Genomic DNA, 12,811 nt, shown 5'->3' with positions numbered 1-12,811 from the left:
GTGGGAGATGCAAGAGGGAAGAGATATGGGGATATATGTATATGTATATCTATAGCTGATTCACTTTGTTATAAAGCAGAAAGTAACACACCATTGTAAAGAAATTATACTCCAATAAAGATGTTTAAAAAAAAAGAAGCTTATGGAGACTGGTATTGTTTACCATTGGAATTAAAGCTAATAATGTCTTATCTCTAATATGGAAATATATGAACTTCTAGGACGGTTTACTGTTTTCCCTAAAGAGAAATACAAATTGAATTTTGAGTTTGTGTCACATAAATCATGAAGTACCATTACTATATCGTTATACCCTGATCTAGTTTCTCAAAATCTGATTACACTCTAAGAATCTCATATTTTGCTATTCTCTGTTAATGAGACAATTATTAATAAAAGTTTTTATTGGTCTTTGTGTTTTATGTTGTGCAGAAATCCCTAAAAGCAGAGCATGAGCCAGGGATTCAGGAGTAGGTGATTAATTGAGGAAGAGTTCTCAGAAGAGGAATGGGGAAACCAGGTTAGAACAGGGGAAATAAAGTAAGCAAGGACATGGTCTCAGCTGAAATCTGGCCTCATCTGATCCCACAGGGAGTTCTGGAGTGTGGGTTGTAACTTCTCACCTGGGCTTTTGTACCCCTGAGTCCATCAGTTGCTGACTGTGGGATATCTTTCTTCTCTTGGTTTATAACCTCCCATAGAAGGTGGCTCCCATTGACCGAAGGTAGTTCTAAGCTGCTGTGAGCCATTAGCAACCAGTATTTAGAGAAGCTGGGATATGGGAACACCGGCCCATGGGTGCGCCAGGCTGGTACTGGTGATCAAAAAGCATCCACCACATTTTCCTTTCTCTTTTTCATTTGGGAAAACTTCCTGCTTGCCTTCCTTTGTAGTATTCTTTCATATTCCCTTCTCATTTTTCTTTAGTACTCATGCTCTTCTTTGTTCCACTCCTAAAAGTTATGAATGGTTGTATTATTCCTTGAATAATTGACCCAACCTGTGAATGTAATGACTTATCAGGGGAGAGTAGACCTCTGAATTTTGTGATCAAAGCACACAAATTCACAGTGCCTTGGGACCCTTCTGGTGTTGTACAACTGACGACAGGATTTTTCTAAGTCTACAATTTTTGCGGGGCTTCTATTGGCTATGCTATAAATAGCTTGGAGTAAGAACTGTCATGTTTGTCTTTCTTATTCCTAGCTTCTAGCATGGTTCCTAGCATAGAGCAGACATTCAATGAACGCTAATGAGTAACTGAATGAATGAATGAATAGTGGAGTTGAGTTTTGAGATATGAGACTTCACTGTAAGAATCCTAAGATTCAAAAAGATTGAAAAGTTTTTGAGGGTCAGTAAATGAGTACAGGTAAAAGAGTTGTGCTCAGTTGGAGATCCCATACAACATCTTATGGGGGCAACAGCTAGTCAGTGCGAACTGGATGGGAATGCTGGTGTAGATGTTTTCTTTTTTCTTTTTTTTTCAAGAAAATCTAAAAATGTCTTTACTTTTATTTTTTAATTTTTAAAAATATTTATTTATTTACACGGCTACACTGGGTCTTAGTTGCGGCACACATGCTCTTTTAGTTGTGGCATGTGGGATCTAGTTTCCCAACAAGGGATAGAACCCAGGTACCCTGCATTGGGAGCATGGGGTCCTAGCCACTGGACCACAAGGGAAGTCACTTTACTTTTAAATATTAACAACTCACTTAGGGAAAACCAAAAAAATTCACACTGGTCAGAGTGGCCATCATCAAAAAGTCTAAAAATGAAAAACCCTGGAGAGGGTGTAGAGAAAAGGGAACCCTCCTACACTGTTGGTGGGAATGTAAATTGGTGCAGCCATGGAAAACAATATGGAGGTTCCTTAAAAACCTAAAAATAGAATTAACATATGATCCAACAATCCCGCTCCTGGGTGTATATTGGGAAAAGATGAAAATTCTAATTAAAAAAAGGTACATGCACCCCAATATTCATGGCAGCATTATTTACAATAGCCAAGACATGGAAGCAACATAAATGTCAATCAATGGATGAATGGATAACGAAGATGTCGTCCATATGCCGTGGAATGTTACTCAGCCCTAAAAGAGAATGAAATAATGCCATTTGCAGCAACATGGATGGACCTAGAGATTATCATACTAAGTGAAGTAAGTCAGACAGAGAAAGATAAATACCATATGATATCACATATGTGTAATCTAAAAAAAATGATACAAAATAACTTATTTACAAAACAAAAGCAGACTCAGACCTAGAAAACAAACTTATGGTTACCAAAGGGGAAAGGTTGGGGGAGGGATAAATTAGGAGTTTGAGATTAACATATATACCCTATTCTATATAAAATAGAGAAGCAACAAGGACCTAGTGTATAGCACAGGGGACCGTATTCAATATGTTATAATAACCTATAATGAAAACAATCTGTAAAAGGATATCTATATATATCTAAGTCACTTTGCTGTACAACTGAAACTAACACAACATTGTAAATCAACTATACTTCAATTAAAAAAAAAAGAAAGCCAAACAACTAACATTGTTAGAACCAAACAATACATTTATTAACTGAACTTCACTTGAAAGCTTTCATTTTTGTCTTCTGCCATGGAATATTTCCTGATTGATGGTTACCATTTTTTTTCCTGTTTGAGTGATTAATAACAAAAAATGGAGAACTAGACAGCAGTATTCTCTGTCATCGCCTACTAATCAAAAGTGGCTCAACCAAGAGCATCTTTTTGTTTTTCTCCCAGTAAAACTCTGCTTTGAGTCTTTTCCTGTCCCAGTGACATCTTCTTATTCTACATTTTTTATGCCTGTGTGTACTTAAACTCCCCAGCCCTCTTCTCACTCAATGCTTGGAGCTCCTGACCACTCTTCTGGAAACCTTGAGGTCATTTATGGTTATACTTCAAAGGCAGTCAGTGAACACCTGGAAATTCCTTTGCCAAATTATGCATATGTGTTTATGTGCATTTTTATGTGGAGGAATTTGTCAGATTCTAAAAGTAGTACCCGTTGTCCTGGGTTATTCCATTCATTATTGAAGCCTCATCTACACTTCTCTGTGTCTTACAGCTACGTCCCTTCCCCTCCTTTTAAAAATATTTTAGTGGATCCTCACTGCCTTCAAAATAAAATGCAGATTTTTTGGATTAGCATTCAAGATCCCTTATCATCATTTCCAGACTTTTCATCCTCTGTTCCACCAATTGTAACTATTCACAGTCTCAAGTTCCCTCCTGCTTCCATGTATGTGCACATGTCGCTCACCTTCTCCCCATCTCTCATGCATCTGTACATGGACAGCTCATATTTATCCTTGGGTTGAGTTTGCCCCAGAAGCAGACCCTAAGACAAGAACTTGAGTGTGAGAGTTTTATTTGGGAATTGATGCCAGGAAGCACAGCTAAGGGAAAGGAAAATGAACCAGAGTGGAAGCAATCTAGTAAAAGGTGTGTTATCAAGCCCCTTACCACTGTGGGCAATTAGAGAAATTCTATCCCACTGAGGAACTCTAAGAGACCGTGTAGAACAACTTCAGTGTTATCTCAACTGTGAAGGAAAAAGGGTGAGGTATTTATCCACCAACTCCTGGAAGTTACTGCTCTTGGGAGGACTTCCAGCAGCAACTGGGTGTGTTCTAAGGCCAGGAAAACAGCCCTCAAGTGTTGAGTCTTAGGTGTTCCCAGTAAGTTGTCTGTAGAATAGAAATGAGTGCTGAGGGCATATGGGCAGGATAATGTCAGTTTCACTATAAAATTGGAAATGTTTACAGAGGATTCCTCTGTAAACATACCCTGTCAAAGGAAACTAACCCAAGAGAAGTTCTCCAAAGATCTTTCTCCCTCATTTGAGTTATGTAACTGTTCATTGTGTTCTCTTGATGACCTCTGATAACTTCTAAAAGCATACTAGCTACATAATTGAGAAAATATTGATTAAGTTGATGCCCTGGGTTGGGCATTGTGCTAGGCAATGAGGATATAACAGTGAAAAGGGCAGGCGTCCACCCATCAATTACAGAAGTGATGAGTATCACACAACTATAACAAGTTGACCACTTGTCTGCCTCCAAGACTAAAATATATCTTTTATATCTTAATCCTCAGGCCTTACTCATTATCTGGCACAGAGTGGGCAGTCAATAAATGCTTACCATGATCGGTGAATAAATGAAGTATATTCTTCAGGCTTATCTAGAGCCCTTTATTTGGAAATTGTGAGCACGTGGGAAAATTCCGAGTGAACTGAGCATTGAAATTCTACCTATAAGCGGAGATCTGGGAAATCACTGCATGATTTGGAACATGCCACCTTGACTGGGGGCTTAATGTGAAGCAGTGATCCCTACCTAGCTGTCACCCAGGAAGAACATGCTGTACAATTCTAAACAGCATGTTCTTTTTCAGTAAACTCAAAGCAAGCCAACTTTGCAGCCAGAATCACTGCAATTGATCATCTGTAATTAAATCCAGGCCTAAGAGGCAGCCTTTTAATCTTTAAAGTGATTCCCAATGTGAATCTATAAGGTTATCTACCCGGTGAACTCAAACCAGAGTGGAATGAATCACTTTCTGACCTTTTGGTGAAGTGAAGTGCAGGGTAATGTATGGAGTATTTTCTTGATTATTTTATCTTGACATAACTGAATTTTTCTTAAGAAGGAATGCAGTCTAACATAAAAAGTCTAAAGAAATATTTTCAGATTCAAGAATGGAAGTTCCTACATGTTTGTCTAGAAGACTTGTGAGGAATCACACATTCAAAGAAAGTGAAGAAAGGGCATTTTGTGTAGTCTTTATGTTTACTTACTACTTATTTTTCTGGAGATGCCTTGATATGCAAATGAACTCGTTTTGCTAAACAGTGTCGTGATCGAGTGAGCCACCTGTTGGTCATAGCTGACAACTGCACCGTAATTGAGTTGCATTTTGTTTTCTTTCCATGTGGCCTCATGCTGGAATATGCTGCAGAGCAGTGGTTATTGAACTTTGGTGTGTTTCAGCGTCACCTGAAGAGCTAATAAAGAACACACATGATCAAGTTTCTTGAAGCAGGGCAGGGCCTCGGTCTTTGTATTTTTACCAAGTTCTTACACCCATTGAAGTTTGAGAATCACTGCTATAGATTATGAACACGTTTCTCTCAAATATTTTGAGCAATTGTTTTATGCAGAACACCCATGAAAAAAGTTCTTAAATTTATATTACTCCAAAAAATTAATAAACAGCATAATAAATACAATTAAAAGTGTATTTTGCAGAAACAAATGGAAACAATTTAAGTATTAGTCTAATGAAGGAGTAACATTTCATTTTGTTTTAATGCAGAAGAAGCTATAGTTGAATTGTGTACTAAATGCTCATGGAAAACCTGCACGTTATTCTCAGAATAGTGGTTTTATTAAATACTGATCTACGATATCATAACCTACCTTTTTTTAGCCTTCCTTTGGCTTCCTACTTAAATTCTAACCTTAAATCAGTGCTATTTACACTCTGTATTCCAAATTTCTCTTCTAGCCCATGTTTCTATTTCTGGTGATTTAAATTATTTTTATTTGAAAGGAATTTATTTATTTTCATTAAAAATGAAATAGGTCATATTATAGAAGGAGACTGGAGCTCAAAAATTAATTTCCATCTGTAGAAAACTTAAAAAAAAATACGAACCATAGCATTAAATACTTTGGCTCAAATATGGACAATTTCAGGTCAGCATACATTGAAAAAAATTGTTCAAAAATAATAAATGTTATCACTTCAAACCCACCAGAATGGTTAAAAATAAAAAAGACTGGCCACACCAAATACTAGTGAGAATGTAGAGCTACTGGAACTGTTTGGAGTGTAAAATGGTATGATCAACTTTGGAAAAAAGTCTTTATAAAGTTAAAAATTTATGGTTATGATACAGTAAGTGCCCTCCTGGGAGAAAGTGCATGCAAGAGAAATGAAAATGTATGTCCACAAAAAGACTTAAACCCATGACCTATCATCAGAGTGGCTCCTTGGATTTTTCAATGAAACTTCAACAAGCCCAAACAGAGGCAGGACTCCCTAAGATTCAGTGGAGACCCATGCATTGGACTTGTTTAGTTCTGGGCAAATCTCTTCTGTTAAGCGAAAAGAAAGACATCAGAAATGAATGTGTCATAGGTAGGGATGAGAGGCAATATGTTGCCAATTTCAGTGAACTGGTCAGAAGAACCAGTGTGGCTAAGTGCAGAGGTTCTCAACCCTGGCTGTGTTGTAATCATCTGAGATGCTTCAAAAAATACCGATACCTGAGCCCCCCACACAAAGATGCTGATTGAATAGGTCTACAAGGGGCCCAGGCAATTCTAAAAAGCAACTGGGATTGGTTTAGAGCAGTGGTTCTCACAGTGTGGTCCTCAGACCAGAAGTATCATCATAACCAGAGAACTTGTTAAAAACAAGTTTTTCAGGCCTTACCCTAGATCTACTGAATCAGAAATTCAGTGATGGGGCCTAGCCATCTTTATTTCAACAAGCCCTCTAAATGATTATTTTGCACCATGTAGTTTGCCCACTGATTAGAAAATTTCTTTGGGGCTGTTTCAGAATCAAGTCTTCCTGGTTTTGGTTTTAGAGTCTCTGGTTTTTGAAGCATTCCTCTTTTTATATCATGGTATTAATTTTAATCTTAAGCAACTTTCTCATGAATTGTGTATGGATCTTTGTATAATTCCCCCCCCCCCGTTTCTTCAATTCTTCACCGGTTAAGTTTTCATCTCCTCTGCAGCCAATTGTTTTTGCTCTTTCTTTTCCTATTTCTTCTCTTCCTGAATCAGCTTCTTTCACAAAGCCACATCTTTATCTGCTTTCAAGATCCCTACATTGTGCTGCAAGGTTTTGCATACATTTTCCAGTAGAACTTTGTTGAATGCGAGAACAAATCTCGTGTTGGCTTTGTTCTTCCAGCTCATGCCTGGTTGACACCTCATCGCTCAACTTGGATGGGAAATGGCCTCAATCTTTTCCAGCTATTGTTAACAAAGATTATATCCAGGAGATATATATCATCTGTCATCTCTGATTTATTTTATCTCCTCACTCTGGTGATTTACCAGTTATTTCAGCTGCCCAATGCAATTATTCAAAACTTCAAATTCGTTTTCTTTGTAAACAAGGGTTTCCTCGAGGTCTTTCTGAATTTTATAATAAACTGTAATTTTACTGGTTTTCTCTGCTCAGTGTTCCCTTCATTCTGGTTGGACATTTCCTATAGGAACTGCTCCATGCTCTCCTTAGGTCTTGATTTTTTTCTCTTGAACCTGCCAGAAGTTAAACTTCATCTTCTCTTTGCCAAGTTTAGCTGCATTAGAACTTTTTTTCACTTTCAGAGTTTTATAGAATTCCTTGAAAATATATGTGATATTTCCATAGGCTTGTCACCTTCCAATACCTTGTTCTGTTTGTTTAATTTTGTTTCCTTTATTTGTTTGCTTTTGTGTTTTATACTTCCTGTTTCCCCAAACAAGTATGCTTTCTACCAGCATTTCATTTATTATTTGATTCATTTTTAAAGATGCTGATTGGAATCTTTATGGAGTCTCTTCCTCAGAGAGATGTCTGTATTGTATCCTGATTTACACACACACACACACACACACACACACACACACACACACACACACACACACAGTCTTTGCTGCTTTAATTTTCTGTTCCTATTTGACAATCTTTGTTTATTTTAAGGTATCTTTAAAGTTTTGTAAATCGGTTGTGTTGACATTTATTGCCATCTCTTCATGGAAAGGAATACTCTCCTAAAGACAATTACCTCAAACACCTCATCTTCAGGAACTTAACAGGTTTGTTCCTTTCCTTCCGAGTTTCAGCTGTGGGCTTTTCCTAAAGGACGTTCATTGAGAAATGGTTCATTTTCTCTCCTTCTCACCTAAATCCTATTTTTCTCCCTCCAAAGTATCAAACTTCATTTCCTCTATGAAAACACAGTCTTTGCCTGTTGACCATGCTGGCAGTAAATCTCTCTTCCTTTCCTTCTGGCTCTCTTTCTCTCTCTTGTACTTCATATTTTTTTGGATTAAATCATTTAGGGACTACCCACCACCAAACAACCCAAAGCTCCCACTAGCTTGTAACACACATGCAGTTCCTTCATCTTGTTATCATTTTTTGGTATTGCAACATCAGTTTTTTTGTTTCTGTTTTTTTTTTTCTTCCAGGTTTATTGAGATATAATTGGCATACAGCTCTGAATAAGTTTAAGTTGTGCAGCATAATGATTTCACTTACATACATCATGAAACAATTATCACAGTAAGTTTGGTGAACACCCATAATCTCATATAGATATAAAGATAAAGAAAAAAAATGTTTTCCTTGTGATGAGAACTCTTAAGATTTGCTCTCTTAACGAGTTTCATATATAACATACAGAAGTCTTAATTATATTTATCATGTTGTACATTACACCCCTTGTACATATTTATCTTGTAACTAGAAATCTGTACCTTTTGACTGCCTTCCTTCAATTCTCCCTCCCCCCACACCCTGCCTTCTCTGGTAACCACAAATCTGATCTCTTTTTCTGTGAGTGTGTGTGTGTGTGTTTGTTTCTGAACTGTAATTGACTTACAACACTATGTTAGTTCCTGCTACACAACATAGTGATTTGGTATTTCTATACATTTCAAAATGATCACAGAAAGTCTAGTTACGATATGTCACTATACAAAGGTATGACATAATAACTGACGATATTCCCCACACTGTACATTTTGCACCCGTGACTCTTTATTTTGTATCTGGAAGTTTGTACCTCTTAATCTCCCTCACCTATTCTTCTCCTCCCCACACTTCCTCCCCTCTGGCAACCACCTGTTTTTTTCTCTGCTTCTACGACTCTGCTTCTGCTTATTATGTTTGTTCATTTTTTTTTGTTATTTTTTTTAGATGTTGGGGGGTAGGAGTTTATTAATTAATTTATTTATTTTGGCTGTGTTGGGTCTTCGTTTCTGTGCGAGGGCTTTCTCTAGTTGTGGCAAGTGGGGGCCACTCTTCATCGTGGTGCACGGGCCTCTCACTATCGTGGTCTCTCTTGTTGTGGAGCACAGGCTCCAGACACGCAGGCTCAGTAGTTGTAGCTCATGGGCCTAGTTGCTCCATGGCATGTGGGATCCTCCCAGACCAGGGCTCGAACCCGTGTCCCTTACATTAGCAGGCAGATTCTCAACCACTGCACCACCAGGGAAGCCCCACTTTTTTTGTTTTTTAGACTACACATATGAGTGAAATCATACAATATTTGTCTTTACTTGTCTTACTTATTTCACTTAGCATAACACCCTCTAGGTCCATCCATGTTGTCATGGCAAGATCTCATTCTTCTTTTATGGCTGAGTAGTATTCCACTGTATATGTATAACACATCTTCTTTGTCTATTCATCTATTGATGGGCACTTAGGTTGCTTCCATACCTGGCTATTGTAAATAATGCTGCAGTGAACATTGGGGTGCATATCTTTTCTAGTTAATGTTTTCATTTCCTTTGGATAAATATCTGGTAGTAGAATGGAATTGATGGATTGTATGGTAATTCTATTTTTAATTTTTTGAGGAACCTCCATACTGTTTACCATAGTGGTTGCACCAATTTACATTCCCACTGACAGTGCATGAGTGCTCCATTTTCTCCACATCCTTGCCAACATTTGTTATTTTAAACATTTTTTTTTTTGGTAATAGCCATTCTGACAGGTGTGAGGTGATATCTCATTATGGTTTTGATTTGCTTTTGCCTGATGATTAGTGATGTTGAGCATCTTTTCATGTGCCTGTTGGCCACTTGTATGTCTTCTTTGGAAAAATGTCTATTCAGGTCCTTTGCCCATTTTTTAATCAGGTTTTTTGGCTTATTGTTGTTGAGTTGTATGACTTCTTGGCATATTTTGGATATTAACCCCTAGTTAGATATATTATTCGCAAATATCTTCTCCCATTCAGTAGGAGACCTTTTCATTTTGTTGAGTTTCCTTTGCCATGCAAAAGCTTTTTAGTTTGATGTAGTCCCATTTGTTCATTTTTTGTTGTTTTTGTTTTCCTTGCTTTAGGAAACATATCCAAGTAAATATTACTAAGACGGATGTCAATGAGTGTACTGTCTATGTTTTCTTCTAGACATTTTATGGTTTTGGATCTTATGTTCAAGTCTTTAATCCAAGTTGAATTGTGAGAAAGTAAACCAGTTTGAATCTTTTGCATGTAGCTGTCCAGTGTTCCCAACCCCATTTATTGAAGAGGTCGTCCTCTCCCCCATTGTATATTCTTGCCCTTTTTGTCATAGATTAATTGCCCTTATAAGTGTAGTTCATTTCTAGGCTCTCTCTTCTGTTCTATTGATCTATGTGTCTGTTTTTGTGTCAGTACCATAATGTTTTGATTACTGTAGCTGTATAGTATAGTTTGAAATCAGAGTGTCTGATACCTCCAGGTTTATTCTTCTTTCTCAAGATAATCTTGGTTATTTGGTGTCTTTTCTGTTTCCAAAGAAATTTTAGAATTATTTGTCCTCATTCTGTGAAAAATGCCATTGGTATTCTGGTAAGGATTTTATCGAATCTGTAGGTTGCCTTGGGTAGTGTGGTCATTTTAACAATATTAATTCTTCCAATCCTTGAGCACAGTATATCTTTCCATATATTTGTGTCATCTTCAGTTTCTTTCATCAGTGTTCTATAGTTTTCCAAGTACAGGTCTTATACCTCCTTTGTTAGACTCATTCCTAGGTATTTAATTTTTTTGATGCTGTGATAAATGGGATTTTTTTCTTTCTCTTTTTTTATTGTTTGCATGGGATTGTTTTCTTTTTTTTTTTAAAGGTGGAATTTAATCTTTATTTACAGGACACTGCAAGATATGAAATTCCACATAGAAATAAGAAACCCATTGAGAGGAGAAGCTTCATACAGTATGTACAGTTTGGAACTGTTCAAGTATAGTTTCTTTGTAAAAAGTGCTACAATAACAAACCACGTGTAAAGAGTTCTTAGTAGAGAAACAGTAAGACAAACTTCTACCAAACATAGTACACAACAAACAACTTTATGCCTCAGATGTACAATCTAAACGTTGAAGGTCCCAGCAGTGCCATCCTGAACTTGGAATGTATACCCTTCAGAGGTAGTTTCTGGCGCAACATTTTGATCTTCCTCTTCCTCCACAGAGAAATACTTCTCAATCAAGTTTAATGAAGCTTTGTACACAGACTCATTTTCATGGTTTTGCAGAGCTTCAATTTTGTCCAAACCTCCACATTCTTCAACCCTTATACTAAGTTTCTCAGTTTCCCCTAGTTTCTCAGCAGTCTGAAAGATATTTGAGATGGCATCCAGAATAACCAGAATAATTTTAGTGTCTTTCGCAGTTAGGAGGTTCATCAACGGTTCTATTATGCCACAATGAACAAGGTATACAATCTGCTCAACTGTTCCGCCGCTTGTGTAGTTGGTCACAGCCCATACAGCTTCCTTTTGTGTCTTAAAGTCGGCCTTAGAGAGAACGCCAACAAGGAATGGGACTAATCCATGATTTACAACTTGCTGTATCTGGTCCTGGCGGCCAGCCATGATGTTTGACATTGTCCACGTAGCTTCCTTCAGAATATTAGTTTTGGAGTTTGTAAGCAGGCTGAGAAAGATGGCAAGTGCTCCTGCATCTATTACAGCTTGTTCACTGATATGAGTGTGGGGAGATGCCAACAGAGAAATGAATGCTGGGATAGCACCTCCATCTACCACAGCCTTTGTCTGTTCTGATGTCCCGGAAGCAATGTTAGTGAGGGCCCAAGCAGATTCAAACTGAATGGGACTACAATCAGTTCTGCCCAAGAAGGACACAAATTTTGGAAACAAACCAGCCCGGATTATGCTGTCTATAGGGGACTGTTTTTCCCTGGAAAGCAGCTTCCTAGCAGCTTGAGTAGCTTGGAGCTGGCTTTCCAAATTGTTGCTATTTATGCCTTTGACAATGTCATCAACAGACCAATTTACAGTGCCCTGGTTGTTGCAGTTTTCCTGCAGTGGAGAAGCAGCATCATCTGGAACGGAGCTGACATTTCTCCTTTTCAGCATCTGGTCATCCTTCTTAGCTTTCCTGAGCTCCACATTAACTTCTATTCGGTGCTGCCTCATTTCTGGACTGTCTTTCCCCTTGTTCCTGAATCTGTTAAGGCGGGCAGCTGGTGAATAGCATTCTCATTGGTGGACATGGTTATGAGACAAAGGGAGAAAGCTACACAGCCGGCTCAAGCTTCCACAGGAGGCGGTGTGGGGCGCACAGGCTGCGGATTGACTGCGCTCAAGACGTCCACCACAGTCAGCCAGAGGACGGTGTCAGGATTGTTTTCTTAATTTCCTTTTTGATTGTTCAGTGTTAGTGTATAGAAACACAATAATTTTCTATATATTAATTTTGTATCCTAAAGCTTTACCAAATTCATTGATGATTTCTAGTAGGGTTTTGGTGGCATCTAAAGGATTTTCTATGTCATGTCATGTCTATAGTTCATGACATCTATAAACTGTGACAGTTTTACATCTTTCTTTCCAATTTGAATTCCTCTTATTAATTTTTTTCTGGTTTGATTTGTGTGGTTTGGACTTCCAATACTCTGTTGAATAAAACCTACTCTGACTTTTAAATCCATATTCTTTTCCTCTACCAAATGCAAACAGGAACTGGGTGCCAAACAGCTAATTAATTAGAGGTTGCTTATGGATTATATCCAGGAGCAAAATCT

General features: G+C 37.8%; 1 pseudogene; it reads right to left on the bottom strand.

The window, feature by feature from the left end:
- Positions 1-10,958: 10,958 nt before the first annotated feature.
- On the bottom strand, positions 10,959-12,295 carry LOC109550910 (importin subunit alpha-1 pseudogene; annotated as a pseudogene).
- Between the last annotated feature and the right edge of the window lie 516 nt (positions 12,296-12,811).

Source organism: Tursiops truncatus, chromosome 15, assembly GCF_011762595.2.
Source record: "Tursiops truncatus isolate mTurTru1 chromosome 15, mTurTru1.mat.Y, whole genome shotgun sequence".
In the NCBI taxonomy this organism is placed as follows: Eukaryota; Metazoa; Chordata; class Mammalia; order Artiodactyla; family Delphinidae; genus Tursiops; species Tursiops truncatus.
This window is presented reverse-complemented; position numbering and strand designations above follow the sequence as displayed.